The sequence below is a fragment of the Protopterus annectens genome, chromosome 6.part0 (genome assembly GCF_019279795.1).
Source record: "Protopterus annectens isolate FY-2018-M chromosome 6.part0, PAN1.0, whole genome shotgun sequence".
NCBI lineage: Eukaryota > Metazoa > Chordata > Ceratodontiformes > Protopteridae > Protopterus > Protopterus annectens.
Window position 1 is genome coordinate 1,567,765,383 of NC_056737.1, and position 14,523 is coordinate 1,567,779,905.

The following is a 14,523-nucleotide window of genomic DNA, read 5'->3' on the forward strand; positions in this document are numbered from 1 at the left end:
ATCTCTCTGAAAATGCTTTATTTTAATACTGCAAGTACCTCAAACACTCCAGACAATTTGGACACTTAGAAAAATCTTAGTTACTGTGAAAAGGTCAGACATTGTGAAAAAATTTGGACATTTTAAACTTTTCAAACATTTGAAACACTTAGGAGATTATTTCAAACATTTTAATCATTATGTCATTATTTTGGACATTTTGAATAACTCTGTAATTATTTTGACTTTGAGTACTATGCCACATGTGTGCCAACTGAAAATCATATGAACTGAATTTAAGTACCTTCAAATAACTGCTGACCTGTTTGCAAGTTTGCTCCTGTTTATTACTGTACTTCTAACTGCTTGCCTCGCTGTTTCAACTTTGGATTCCACTTCTGACACCATGTCACATGTCTCGTGTATACATTATGGGCTGTAACAGGAACATATACTTCGAACTTCACATGCTTACTAACTGACTCATTACTTCTAACACGCACTCACATGTACATCTCCATTCAAGCTAGCACTCACACTAAATGACTATACAAAATAACATTGATCTTGCACATGCTCAGTAAATTATATGCATCTGCTGTCTAGCTACAGTGGATGACTAAGTTCAATATACACACTGAGCTACACAACCTAGACCTTTAATAGTAAAGATGCAATCTTATCAGCAGAAATAGTTGATTTTGACAAAACTGTGGCAGAAGGATAAAATACTAAAAGTGGGAAACAGCAGAGCATTTGTGGAGAAAGGCTACTCATTGCACAACAGGCAAAAGAGGAGTAAATTTATTCCATTATTTAGGGAGTGTTGAGAAGCAGGCATGAGATTCAAACTACTGTACCCAGATAGCCTCAAAATATTTTTTCCCTGGAGGAACAAAATCATTTTTGTTGAAGTACATGCTAAGAAAGAAATACAAGCATTTGTCCAACCAACCAGGAGCTGTGAAACAAAGGAGATTCTGCTTCTTGTTCTTCTGGTAATAAAGACCACAGCATGACTATGTCAGTGAAACCTTGTCCAGTGTTTCAACAGAAAATGCTTGAAAGAGGGAAAAAGCACAAGAGTTAACTAGAAGAATTGAGAGTACATTGAAAATGAAGCAGAGACAGTGTTACAGGAATAGAAGAAGAAAATCTGGAAATATTGGACTTTCTTGAAATTTATTAAACCAGGAGACACTAAAGCATATGCCATACTTCATGTCATTATTTTTTGGAGAATAAAATCAGTAACTTGGAAATTGACAAATATGGAATTACAAAGCAATAATTATATTTGTGAAACATGACAGAAAAATAAAATCTGGAAATACTGGACTTTTTTAAACTTGTAGGGGATTCTAAATCATATACCCTACTTCATGTCATTAATGTTTGGAAAAATACACAGAAGGGGAAAGTGGAGGGAGAAAGCTAATGAAGTAAAACATTTTTTCTTAATAGTGCAATTTTAATAGTGCATGATTTTATTTGCATGTTATAAAGTAATGTTTTTTCAGTTATTTTAAAACAATGGGGTTACTAATGTAAACAGGTACTCCTGTTTTCTCTTTCTCCCTTCTCTCTTTCTCTATTTGTTCAGTTTTAAGAAATGTAGGCACTGCAATGTAAAAACAGATTTGGATAAAGAGCATGACAAAAGAAAAATCAGTGTGCTTTTTCTCATTCTTGCACAGGGAAATGACCGGGTTAAGGCCATTATCTTAATGTATTAACAAGGTTTAAGAGAAAACAAATAAACAAAAAGAATATTGAGCATTATAAGGCTTTTTTCTAGTAAATAGTTTTGTGTCTGTGTTCTCATTTCCCTAGCAGACAACCTGATAAATAGAAATAGCTAAGAGAAAATGTTTGCTGAAAGCATTCAAATGTTTTCCCAGCTGTGGGAACTATAAAGATAAGACAAAGCCAGACAGCACTTAATAGAACCACAGGCTGTACCATGCATCTTAACATGGATAACCCTCCTCTTAGGTTATCTCAAGCCTGTGTGTGTGGCTGTCAGTTTGGTATATTTGTTCCTACTAGGAGGATAAAACTTCAATATTGGAAGATGTACATTGTCTTGTGAGTTATTAAGTTAGTAGGTTTCAGGGGGGTATTGGAGGTGTGCTTGTATTTTTGTTTGAGGGTTTTCGATAAAACAAAGTTTTGCAAGATGTAACATAAGTTCAAACGGAGATGACAGGAGACAACTATATAAAATATTAACCTGCCAAACAGTACATGCATGTAACACAAAAGCTGGAACTAGAGATTTTACAAAAATGCTGTATGATTATTTCTTTAAACATTAATGGTCACAGATAAATACAAAAAAAGAAAGAGTAGTGAACTATATTAAAAATGTAGTGTGCAAATAGCTATGCTACAGGAGACACACTTGGAAAGAACTGAACATGTGAATTTGATTCAGGATGGTTATTCAGTAGAATACCTGAGGCAAAGAAAGACAGGAGTACTTATATTAATTGCAAGAAGAGCTCCAATAGTGGTAGCACAGGATACAAAAGAGAATAATGGTATATTTGTATTACTAAGAGGTGGCTGGCAAGAGAGGAGGATTACACTGACGTGTATTTATATTACATCATAAACTACTATAATGGGGCTTAAGAAAATTCTGGGAGAAAGTCAGCTTTCTGCAAGGAATATTACTTATAGGTGGGACTGGAATTTGATTTGCAACAGTGAAGATGTGTCTGGGGTGCCCAGAAAGGAAAGTTTTTTTTAAAGAAATTTATGAAAATATTTGGCATGGAAGATGTGAATTCAGTAGTAGGAGTTCGGAGGGAATTTACATACTATTCCTCAAGATACAAAAACTGGGCTAGGCTAGACAAAATTTACATGTGCATTTAATTGAAGGTCTTGATATGCACCCAATAACTATTTCAGATCATGCATCAATAATAGCTAAAATAAAAGCACATGATAATGATATAAAAATGGGACAGGGGTGCTTTCCCACCTATCTGGTGAAGAGAGGAATTTAAGGAATGGGTAGTGGAATTTATTCAGGAGGTATTAGAGAAAATATAAATTTATTATGAAAATATAGGTAGGGAGTGGGATAAAATTAAAGTGAATGTTAAAAGCAGGGTGGAAATAAATGAAAGGGATATAGGGTTAAGAAGAACAAGAATTATTTAGAAGGACTGAAAAATATTAAAGTATTGCAAAATAGGGGAATCTCACAGAACAAGAAGAGGAGCAAATGCAGAATGCTAAACTGAAAATAAGGGATTACCTCAATAATATGCATGAGGTTAGAAAGATTTCAGTTAAGCAACTTTCTTTTTGATATTTCTAGAGCACAAAACTTTTTAGCACACTGACTCAGGCAATAGACAATTGAAAGAACTGTCACCAAGCTTTGGAGCCTATAACAAGGAAGATGATAAGAGATCCTGTAGAAGTATTAGAAATATTTAGGAAATTCTGTAAAAAGTATAGAAATATGGAAATCAAGAAAATGTAAGAATGAAAATATTTATGGAAGAATTAAATATGCCACGGTTAGTGGTAGATGAGGCTATTTACTAATAGGTTGAGGGGAGATGAGATAAAAATGGGGATGTACAACCAATCTACAGGAAAGTCCCCAGGAATAGATGGTATTCCTGACAAAGATCTGGAAGGGCTTGTTTACCACTATTTTAAGAGGAGGAGATGTACCAACATCCTGGAAGAAAGTGGTGGTAACTATAATGCCTAAAGAGAGAAAAGATCCATCAGATTCATCTTAATAGGCCCCATTTCAGTGCTAAACTAGGATTATAAAGTGTCTATGTCTATATGGCAAAAGTGATGACAAAAATTGCTAGATATGGATACATGTGATTTTATGGAGGGGAGACAAGCATTTGACAACATTAACAGAACATCGATGGTCCAGAGGGAAGTAGAATGTAAGAAAATACCACTGCTGTTGTTTGGTATTGATGCAGAGAAAACATTTGTAGAGTAAGCTTGGACATTATGAACAGAGCAATGTAATCATTTGCACTCCCTGATAAAATTATAAGGTTGATTAGGAGGATATATTAGGGATCAGAGTTGAAAATTAAAGAGGGTGGGGTCCTCTCTGATAATTTCTGCTTGAGCAGAGGAACCAGGCAGTGATGTTATCTCTCCCCTTTGTTATTTGCATTATATTTAGAACCACTGGCAAAGAAAATAAGGGATTCAGAATTTCAAGGATATAACTGGTATGGTAGCCAAGAAAACCTGGCTCTGTCTGCAGGTGATATTATTTTATACCTAACAAAACCATAAAGGGACCTTACAGTCTTGGGAAACATACTGAGACAGTTTCATATCTTTTGGGGATACACAATTAATGAAGCTAAAACAAAGGCAATAGCTGTAAATTATGTACCCATAGATGAACTGGTTCAGCGATATCCATAGTTTTGGGGACATGATAAAATGAAGTATTTAGAAGTATGGATTAAAATGATGCTGGTGTAGCAGCTAAGAATATGTGGGAAGAGACTAAACAAAAGATTGTACAAAAACTGCGAAAACAGGAGCTCTGTTACACAGATATCAACAGTAAGGTACAAGCAGTTAACATAATGTTAGTCCTTTTAGTTTTATACACGGGTCTGGCATATTTTTATCAACCAGAGGAGAAGTTGTGGATAGCAATTAATAAAAAGCTGAAGGATTTTATCTCAGGGGAAGACGGCAAGAGTCAAGTGAGATAAGCTTATTCTTCCAATAACAGAAGGTGGATTGGGATTACCCGATTTGAAGGGGTATTTCAGACCAACACAGTTAAAGCTCCTATACATAGCACAAGCAGAAAACTATAATTCAAAGTGGAAAGAGATGATGAAACAGAGGGAAAGTTCAAGAAACAAGGAGAGAGTGGGATTTTGGATGCAGATCTTTAAGGAGAATAACAATAATCATACAGAAAACTATATTCATAAAATAGCAGAAAGCATTCTAAGAGATTGCCTTACCTATCAAGGACTTATATCAGAGTATAGGCAAAGAGAAAGAAATAGGGCGGTCCTAAATGAAAGACCAGCACTGGTAGAGTTTTTAGTAGAATCTAGAACAGAGGTTGCATTAAGAAAGGAATAATTAGTAGAGCATATAAAATATTGCACAATAAGTATAAGAATCAATCAGAGGAGGTTATAAAGGATTTGGAAGAAAGATTGGATAAACAATTCACAAAGAAACAATGGGGTTAATATGTATTTCTTCCAAATATGCAACAAAGTCTAGAAGATTTAGGATCTTTGGCTTGGAAGTGTTTACACAGGTATTTTTATACTCCAAGTAGACTCCAAAGAATTTTTCCGCAGGTAGACAGCACATTTTGGAGGTGTGATGGGGAATGAAGCGGTAACCAGGAATATATTTTCTGGGAGTGTAATGAGTTGGTAGACTTTAAAGATTCCCTGCAGACTGTTCTATCAAAGATACTAATTGAGCAAATTGGTGTAAATAAGGAAATTATATGTTTGAGCTATGATACAGGATCAGAATTGTGTAGACATAGTAAGGCCTTGCTGAGTCTTATTATGATGGCTACCAAAAAGGAATTACTAAAAAATGGAAATCAAAGTCTAAACCAACTTTACTTGGAGTAACGAAGATAGTAATAGAAATGAAACAACTGGAATTGGGATTTTTAGAATAGGGTAGGAGCATATTACATAGGGAAAAAATGGGAATTGTGGGATCCATGCACACAGAGGAGGAGCAAGGTTTAAAAGAAGGCAGAATTTGAATGAGCAGTGTAATATTTGACAATGACTGCATATATCCTAAGTGGTGTATAATGTTTGCAGCTACAGTTGTATCAGCATGTTTTGTAATGTATAATGTTTGTAACTGAAATTGTGTCGGTATGGTTTATTTTCATTTATGTAAAAGTAAAATTGCCCGTGTTATACATAAATATTTAATAAAGATATTTCCTGTTTGAAAAAAAACAGGAATATTGCATAGTTTAGATGTGTCAGCAGAGGTAAAATATTTTTTACCATATGCTTACAATTGGCACAATGGCCACATGGAGAACTACTCTTTAGAAGTTCTCCTGTGATGGATCTTTGTGTAGAAAAATCCAAAGTATACCCAGATTTTTTTATAGCACCAATTGAAGTGTATTATCTTGTTTGTAGTGTTTTTGATATTGTGAAGGATCAGCTGTATTTTGACTGTAACCAAAGCAATTAACTTTAGACATCATACCTGGTTTATAACCATGACTTTTGAACCTAGGCATTAGATTCAGTCCTTCAGGATAATGCACTTCATCTGGTTCCCACTTACGTTCCAAACACTGGCAAGTTTATCAATCTCATTAACAAACATTGAAAAGTTCTTGTATCAGATCCAGAAATTAATAAAATAATAGCTGACTGATGTTATTTCTCTTTCAGATGAGGTAAATCTATTGCATAATTTTTAGGTAGCTACTGTGCTTTACATGAATGGGAAGCCCTTTTCAGAAAAGGGGTAATCTCTGATACACATACATATCCATTCAACATGTCCTATTTATATTGAAAGCAAGATTTAAGTCCCTTAATAAGGTATTTCTGATACTTTATGTTCATAGTTTAGTATGTTATGTGGATAAAATATGTAGATATACAGATCAGTGTGGCAATGATGCCTTGTATGCCAGGCATAGATCATCCTTCAACAGTGTGTAGGAGACTAAGTTCAGGGATATGACTTTGTGGTGATCTGCATAAGAAATGTTATTTGTTCCCAGTATTCTTTTTGTGAGGAGCATCTATAAATGCTCCAGTTGCATGCTCCTGGTCAGGTACATACCAAAGGAGGTGATGCACTCAACAATTGGTCTGATGAGGGCAGAGTATGGTGGAAAGATTACTTCCTTGACCTTAGATGCCAAGCCCTTGTATATGCATTACCCAACATGAAATGATTTTTTTTTACTACTTATACACATAATGTGCGAAGGCCAGGTTACTGACTTCATATGTCCCCAAATCCCTAACTACTAAATATACTCATAGGGATGTGTTATTAATGAGGTAGTTTTCAGGAGGAAAATAATTTTCCAAAGGATACTATTATGCATTTCTTGGCACTGAGTTTTAGACTGGTTCTGGCACCAGTTATTTGTCTGACTCAGCCCTTCTTGGAAGATATTAGTGTCATGGGGATTTTATGACTGCACCTAGTCTGCAATTGTCTGCATACTTGGGCAGCTGGGAACCCTTGATGTTGGTGTTGACTTCAGACAAGTAGATACCAAAAAGGGGCAGACCCAGCACAGAACCGTGATGGACTCCACTAGTGACCAGCCTCTTTGTGGGGGTGGACTTCCCTATCCTAACTTCTTGGGTACAATCAGAGAGCCACTGGTTTTCCAGTGGGTGACATAGGGGCTTATGCATAATTCTATGAATTTGTCTACAATGCCTGAATGATGTGTTGTATCAAATGCCATGGCCAGGTCAATGTAGCAGTATATGTACTGTTTTGCCTCATCCATTGCCCTGGTGATCTTCTTGAAGAAGTCCACGAGATTGAGTGAGGATGATCTGCCCTTGATGAAAGATTTTCTGTGTCATTCTTAATCATTTCCATGATAATTCTTTCCACAGCTTTGCATATGACACATCAGACTTATGGGTTTGCAGTTACCAAGGTCATTAGGTGGCCTGCCCTTGTGTAGAGGGATGACAACTGCAGTTCTCTATTCAAATGGCACAAAGCCTGTCTGGAGGCTCTAGTTATATAGTGATTCTAGTGGTTCTAATAGGTCATGTTTCATGCTATTTAGGAGGCACCCTGGGATATTATCTGGACCTATCAATGTGGTATTCTTGGCCTTAAGAGCATGTCAAGGACCTGCACCCTAGTGATAGTTGGGAGTGTTATGCTCAATGCCGTTTCCCAAGGGGTGGTTTGGAGGCGGGGAGAGAGAGAGCAGTATAATTGGAGCTGATAGCCAGTGGATTTGCTATATTTTCTGGCACAATGTAGGTGGCTGAATTTACAATTAGGTCTACACATGTTTGTGTACTGCCTTTGACATTGTGGACATAGCTAAAGAAAGTTTTATGGTTTCCTTTGCCTGGGAGGCTATTTTCAATTTGCATTTGGTAAACTTGATTTGCCCTCTGAAATACATGTTTAGATTGGTGCAAGAGGTTTTATCCTGCTGGGCATCGCTCTTTTAATTTTTGCCATGAACTCTTGATGTTAGGATTCCACCAGGTTGGCTTGTTTTCTGAGATTGTTCTCTGTTTATTTTTTGTAGGCACAGCTCTCTATATGAATCTATTAACATGATTGTACAGGATCTTTGTGAACAATTCTGCACAGGGAGCAGTGTTCTCAGGAGATGGGGGAAAGGCTTGAAATTTTGCCAGGTTATCACTTAATAGTAGAAAGTTTGCCTTAGAATAGCTCCTAAATATTCCAGGGTTAGCAGGGGTCCTAGGTTTTATTTTTATTTCAAGGCAGATAGCTTTATGGAGAAGACATTACTTTATGGTCTAACTTTACCAGAGAAGACATTACTGGGGGGGTGCAAGATTATGCTCAACAGGGTTTTAAGGTTGAAAGTAATTTTGTTACAAATATGTAACATAAATAAGGTATAAAATAAAGCTTGCTTAAATGCAGAAACAGAGTTTAGTAATATGTGATTAGCATCCATACTAAATGACCATGGTTTGGAAAATAAGGAATCTGCTGAATGGACATTATTTCCTTACAAACAGGATGTATGCAAGAGCAAAAATGCAAAATCTGCTTTAAAAGAACACTGTGATAATCTGTTTCCTTAAAAACATGTTTTTCTGCATAGAAAAATAATGGACACAATATGTTTCCTTAAACAACAGACATGTTTCTGCATATAAAAATAATAGACACAATATGTTTCCTTAAACAACAGGACATGTTTATGACACTGTTCCTTGGCACAAGAACAGATGTTCTTATACAAAAGACAAAAAACAGGATGTTCACACTGTCTGAAAAGCTGAAAAATAATATTAAGTCAGCAGTTGGTGTCAGCATCTGCAACAATCAGTATTGTTTCTACAGGATGAGCAATTCTCCAAAATAGAATACCAAGAGGAAATGTATATGTATGTGCATGACTAAAATTGTATATAAAGATCTGTATGAATCCAGTTATGTTAGGGGTATTGGTAGGGACACATTTGTCCCGAGGTAAATGTTATATCTCTCACATCATTTGTACTATATGAGAAGTAAAGTGGAACATTACTTTAAGCTGTAACAGAAGTACATGTGGTTTATTATAAAAGTTATTGGTTACTGCTCTTAAAGACAGGTACTGCAAAGTATATTTTCTCATCAGTGTATATTCTGCAAATTTCTGTATGCAACAGACTGAATGCAACTATAACTAGACTTAGATTTCAGCAGAATCCAGCCAGCAAGACTGAGTGTCTTAAGAAGACTTCAAATCCATCACAGTAAGTAGCACCATATATCATACAGCTAATTGACTAATATGTACATAGCATTCTTTAGTGTATAAATCATGTTTTTTTTAATCCTCAAGTGTAAATATACTAAAATAATTGCTTTCAAATATTTATTATCTAAGCCCAGTTCAGTATTTTACCAATGTGTTAATGGGCAATTCAGAGACATAAACACAATGTCATGGTTAAAATGACATTGAAACTGTATATTTTCAGCAGTGTATAAATGCTTGCAGTAGGACATGGTTCTTGTCTCTTATAGTTAATTCAACAGTTGCAAAGAGTTAGTGAAACAGTTCTAAATCATAAATGAAATTCTGTGATTGCAAAAGAATAAATTAATCAAGTTAAACTAAAGCAGACACAGCTCATAATTGGTGAAATATTTTCACAGAATGGTCTGCAAAAGAAAAAGTTGTTAGATACATTCAGTTTTGGTAGTAATACTTGATATCATTGTAAAATTGCATTTTGACTTGTATCAAAAGAAGACTACAGGTTTTGTTTCTTAATGTGTTTTCTATATAATGTAATCAAAAATACATATCAGTATAAAGTGTTTTGAGTACATTAAAATAAAAAGAAGAAATTGTAAGATTATGCTCAACAGGGTTTTAAGGCTGAAAGTAATTTTGTTACAAATATGTAACATAAATAAGGTATAAAATAAAGCTTGCTTAAATGCAGAAACAGAGTTTAGTAATATGTGATTAGCATCCATACTAAATGGCCATGGCTTGGAAAATAAGGAATCTGCTGAATGGACATTATTTCCTTACAAACAGGATGTATGCAAGAGCAAAAATGTAAAATCTGCTTTTAAAGAACACTGTGACAATCTGTTTCCTTAAAAACATGTTTTTCCGCATATAAAAATAATGGACACTATGTTTCCTTAAACAACAGGACATGTTTATGACACTGTTCCTTGGCACAAAAACAGATGTTCTTATACAAAAGACAAAACAATAGGATGTTCACACTGTCAGAAAAGCTGAAAAATAATATTAAGTCAACAGTTTGTGTCAGCATCTGCAACAATCAGTATTGTTTATACAGAATGAGCAAGTCTTCAAAATAGAATACCAAGAGGAAATGTGTATGTATGTGCATGACTAAAATTGTATATAAAGATCTGTATGAATCCAGTTATGTTAGGGGTATTGGTAGGGACACATTTGTCCTGAGGTAAATGTTATATCTCTCACATCATCTGTACTATATGAGAAGTAAAGTGCAACAGTACTTTAAGCTGTAACAGAAGTATGTGTGGTTTATTATAAAAGTTATTGGTTACTGCTCTTAAAGACAGGTACTGCAAAGTATATTTTCTCTTCAGTGTATATTCTACAAGTTTCTATATGCAACAGACTGTAAATGCAACTATAACCAGACTTTGATTTCAGCAGAATCCAGCCAGCAAGACTGAGTGTCTTAAGAAGACTTCAAATCCATCACAGTAAGCAACACCATATAATTTTTCAGGGGGCTGCAGCATTCTTCCATGTTAGTCAGGGCCAGATCCAGTATATTCACTCCCCTAGTGGGTATATGGATAAGCTGGTCCAGGGTGTTTGTGTTAAAGTCTAGAAACCTGTGGACTTGCAAGTTGGGGTCATGTATGATTCTCAGTTTATAGTGGGATGGCTAAAGTCACCAATGAATATGGTACTGGGTTGAATAGTGAGTGTCTCTAGCAAGTTGAAGAATGTGTTATGAGTTTGCTAGGTCATAGACAGAGACATATATATTGCAAGGATACAGTATAGTATTTTTCCTATGGCAGTTTGGACATGGAGAAGCCCTGTTCTTGAAGTGTTTATCATTAATGTGTGTGAAGTCATTCTGCAAGTTAGTGTGATGAGTAAATACAACTTGTATTTTAAAGAACTATTTCCCCAATTAGTACATATGGTGTTTGGACTACCCTTCCTTGGTTAATTAGGGAGATTGTGATCCAAGTCATGGCAGAACTAACGAAAAAAGTTAATCCTGAATTACGTTAACCAAGTGAAGCAAACTTACTATTCATGTTCGTGAATGGATATACCCCAAAGAGGAAAATTCTTTCTGGAAAAATGATTCTTTTATGTAGTGTTCTAGTCATTCTATTAAATCAAAAATCAGTCCTCTTAGTTATTTAAAAACTCAGGTTTATTAATTTACCTTGTAGGCAGATGAGTGCTGTCAGTACCTTCTTCTTTCGGCTTTTCCCGGCTAGGGGTCGCCACAGCGGATCACCTGTTTCCATTTCTTCTTGTCCTCTGCATCTTGCTCTGTCACACCAACCACCTGCATGTCCTGTCTAACCACATCCATAAACCTTTTCTTAGGCCTTCCTCTTTTCCTCTTACCTGGCAGCTTCATCCTTAGCATCGTTTTCCCAATATACCCAGCATCCCTCCTCAGCACATGTCCAAACCAACACAATCTCGTCTCTCTGGCTTTGTCTCCAAACTGTCCAACCTGGGCTGATCCTCTAATATACTTATTCCTAATCCTGTCTACCCTTGTCACAACCAGTGCAAATCTTAACATCTTTAACTCTGCCACATCCAGCTCTGACTCCTGCCTTTTTGTCAATGCCACTGTCTCCAACCCATATAACATAGCTGGTCTCACTTTGTAGACCTTCCCTTTCACTCTTACTGGTACTCGTCTGTCACAAATCACTCCTGACACTCTTCTCCACCCACTCCACCCTGCCTGTACTCTCTTCTTCACCTCTCTTACACACACACCATTACTCTGAACTGTTGATCCCAAGTATTTAAACTCATCCACCTTCACCAACTCTACTCCCTGCATCCTCACCATTCGTCTATCCTCCCTTTCATTCACACACATATATTCCATCTTAGTCCGGCTGACCTTCATTCCTCTCCTCTGTAGAGCATATCTCCACCTCTCCAGGGTCTCCTCAACCTGTTCCCTACTCTCACTACATATCACAATGTCATCTGCAAACATCATAGTCCATGGGGACTCCTGTCTGATCTCGTCTGTCAACCTGTCCATCACCGGTGCAAATAAGAAAGGGCTCAGAGCTGATCCTTGATGTAATCCCACCTCCACCTTAAATGCATCTGTCACTTCCACGGCAGATCTCACCGCTGTCACACTACCCTTGTACATATCCTGTACCACTCTTACATCTCTGCCACTCCCGACTTCCTCATACAATACCGCAACTCCTCTCGAGGCACCCTGTCATATGCTTTCTCTAAGTCCACAAAGACATAATGCAACTCCTGACCTTCTCTGTACTTCTCCATCAACACTCTCAGAGCAAACATCGCATCTGTAGTGTTCTTTCCTGGCATGAAATCATACTGCTGATCACTAATCATCATCTCCCTCCTTAACCTAGCTTCCACTACTCTTTCCCATAATTTCATGCTGTGACTGATCAGTTTTATCCCTCTGTAATTACTACAGCTCTGCACATCACCCTTATTCTTAAAAATCAGTACCAAAACACTTTTTCTCCACTCCTCAGGCATCCTCTCTGTCAGTACCAATGGTCCGAAAATGCAGGAATAAACAAAAAATAGAATGGGATGAAATGGATACTTGTAGCTCTCCAAGGCTAAGATCTATGTATGGGCTGGATATGCTTGGGATGATGGAATGGAGATCTATGTTGTAGTGTTTTAAAATGCAGTAAAATATTTTTTTTAAATTGAACCAGCCCTCCCCCCACCTTCCCATCTTTGTTTAAACAAGATGTTCAGACCTGTGCATAATTAAGTATTAGGAACTACTAATTAAACTACAGTTAAACATTGTGCATCATTCCAGCCTAAATAGAAGGTCCTGTGTGTTGAGCTATGTAAAAGGTACCATATATTCCTCGATATTTAATTTAAAAAGCTAGATCGTGCAGCCAGAAAACAACAATATAAAATAAGAATCCTATATCATCCGTCTCCCTTTAAGCAATTGAACTGTTCTCACTGAAGAATATTGTAAATATTACTTCTTTGTTCATCTGATGTGTGGATGAATTTGGGCAAAATTACGTGTTGCTAGATTAACAGTTTTGATTATTTGGATTCATTATATCGTATTATTGGCCTGATGTCTTTTTAATGATTTAGATTCATTATGTCATATTATTGGTCTGATGTCTTTATTCTAGATGGTGATTGGACTACTACTTAATTGGGTCCGTAACTGTGTAGTATGAGGAATTTGTCTGCACAGAGAAATTTGCAGACAGGTACTGCTGACAATCTTATATGGGTAATTAGTCCTGCTAATGTCAGGAGCTCAGGCTGCTGTAAAAAGACAGGGAGGAATGAAACTGTTTTTCTTTGTGTTTATTGCAAAGAGGAAGATAACTGACATTGATTCACAGCTGCTTCCATTGTAGCCATGCCTTTCATAGCAAAACAGAGCAATTAGATCAGTCAATAGTTCAAAGGCAGTTGTCATCTCTTTTGACAAATTTATGTGAGCAGCATCACAGTATTGAAATGCTATACTTTACATGTTAAATGTTTGTCGTTTATATTTTACATTTTAAGATGACTTGAATGTAGTATCAAAGATGTCTGTGACATTTAGAGAAAAGTCAGAAAATATTTTTTCTTGTAATTCTTGTAAAGTATCAGTACATTTACCAAAGTGTGGAAAGAGGGGGCTGTCAATTCATCTTGGACTAAAAAAGATATTTTGACCAAAGGCCTGCAATTTATCCACTGTTTTGGTTGCAGCTGTATAGTTTCTTAGTATACTGTAAAACAAGCTTCAAGAGATACACAAATGAGGTCCATTCAAGAAATAATAGAAGCAGTTCTGTGACAGACAGTATATAAGATGATAATGACTGACACTAATCCCATTATATGTCAATAGCAAGGAAATACACCATTACTTCCTTATGTTTAACGTGACTCATATAAAGCAGACTTTAAATGGATTATGGGAAGGGGAAAGTCTTGAAGAAAAATAAGATCACATTGATATGTCAAGCCCCCATTGACAGCCACTTTGCAGAAAACGTACTAAAATTCTATAAGAAGCAGTCAGAGTGATTATGAGGTGT